Below are 2,303 nucleotides of genomic sequence, written 5' to 3'. Positions count from 1 at the left end.
TTCTTCAGACATTACAGTAGACATATTTTGGTTTACAAACTGTATTGTTTCATCAGTTAGCCACGTTAGCACTCAGCTAACGTATCCACCATTATTGTTTTGATAGTGTTTACAGTTTATCAGTTTAACTTTAGCTGTGGGCACGATTCACTTGCATAAGTGTTAAACAAAATGTTTTATGTCATTATTTTAAGAACTGATTGGAGCACTATATTATTGTTTTATGTAAAGGTGCATGCTAGGGTATCCAGGTTGTCACAACAAAACCCGCCCAGTTGCTACTCAAAACTAGCCCAATCGTGTTTCGAGGGTGGTCCCCCTTTAAAAATCGCATTCTGGCTAAAATTTCAGTCGGGTTTCCCCTGGTAAATTTGCATTCCAGTGCCTAAATATGACGTTATTGGGGGTCGCTACAACCCGCGACATCAAAAACAACCGCGGACTTGGCAACAGAGATGGTAGCTCTCACTAAATTGCTCAAGCGCTCCTCTTTGTGCCAATCACAACAGGCTTTGCCAGCTGACCAATCAGAGCAGAGTAGGCTTATGGAAGGGAGGGGTTTACAGACATTTCACTCAGAACTGAATCAAACGAACCGTTTCGAAATCATGGACAAATGACTCTATGTATAAATATATATTCTGGGAAAATACAGTATTTTCTGACCTTAGATGCATTTAAACCTGTTGTAGGGGACTCCAACACAATATTAGGACACTTTAAAAACCATATGACCTGCTCTTTAAGCTTTTGGGACTATTTGCATATGTCATATTTTGCAGATAAGACTTCTATGTGATATTTATAAAAACAATAAGGGAAAGTTGGATAAGGCGGACGTGACCCATCTCTCTTTACTTCTGAGCACATGCAGCATACTGTAGAACGTGCTAAAACTGAGCCTGGTTATACATGACATAAAAAGTAAAAATTATCAGAGAAAATACATAATTATGACATTAAAAACTTTTTATGTTTTTCAATTTTCACTTTTTATCTGATAATTATGACTTAGTATGTCAAAGTTTCCACTTGTATGTAATAATCATGTCTTTTTATCTCATAATTTTGAGTTTTATAACATGATTATAACACATTGTCATAATTATGATTTACCAAACCATTTTATTTCCTTATGTGGCATAAATAGGCTTCCATACAAGGCCATTGTGTCAAAAGAGCAGATTCTGACATCTGTTCTCTCTACAGAAGGGCATTATGAATGGTTTTTGGGGCATTTTGAGTCAAATCAAACTACGATGATGCCAGAATCCTAAAAATATGGGTGAGCTGACCACATGTCTCTTTTCTTTGGATCTAAATACATATACTGTAGAAAGTGCTACAACTGACCCTGGTTTTACATGGATCCTGGTTGGTTCACAAGGTTTGAGGCAATCTATAACTCACACAAGAGCTCAATGCTCTCGTCAGCATCTTTTAGGGAGTCTCTGACCATAATATGCTGGAACTCAATGAGGCAAATCCAATTACAATTGGAGACCGCTGTGATGGCCACGTACTAGAAGACTTCATTAAAAGAACATCTCCTAAATACTCCCAGACGCTCCTCCAAAACGTGATTCTCCCTTCGGTGGCTTATATTTGATAGATCAAGGAGCTTCACCAGTGGCTCACATCTTTGGCTTACATGCTCCAACACACATTGGAGCATGTGTTAAATTATTAAATTATTGTTATTTTTATTAAATTCCGTGACAAATTCCGTCACTTCCTGTTTGTTGCTGCCGTGTGTTTTGAGTTTGAGCTCCGTCAAGTTAATTATTTGTCGTCTAATTTTTTATCTTAAAATCAATTTTATACACCATCATTTTCGTTTCTATAACGTGTGAATATATCCCCTATCGTATTCTACAACAAAAACAATCAGAGCGCCTTGTTATCACTAGTTCTATTTTGATTTCCCGAGTCCGCTATTAGCAAATAGCCCGCTAGCATCGCCAGCGTGGTTGCCGCTAATCTCGCTTACATTACTAATACTCTATTCACACACATTACCATTGTTTTACTCACTGTTACTCGCTTTAATGGCTGATGTGTGTCTACCTTTGAGTGCAGGTGAGGACACGTTCAAGCTGCATTCGGTGCAGCTCGAGCTGGAATGCCGTGGAGAAGCAGATCCGCGACCTGATGGTGAGGCAGACCCAGCTGAGAGAGTGGAGAGCCGCGCTGGAATCATCCCAGGCTGACGCTCACAAGTCCGAGGTAAGTATACAGCGCGCTGCTAATTCTCCCACCACCTCTACTCCGTGTGTTTCTCTGCACAGGCCCTGGGTGCACCC

Source organism: Sinocyclocheilus rhinocerous, unplaced genomic scaffold (assembly GCF_001515625.1).
Source record: "Sinocyclocheilus rhinocerous isolate Xijiao unplaced genomic scaffold, SAMN03320098_v1.1 scaffold2051, whole genome shotgun sequence".
Lineage (NCBI taxonomy): Eukaryota > Metazoa > Chordata > Actinopteri > Cypriniformes > Cyprinidae > Sinocyclocheilus > Sinocyclocheilus rhinocerous.
This window is presented reverse-complemented; position numbering follows the sequence as displayed.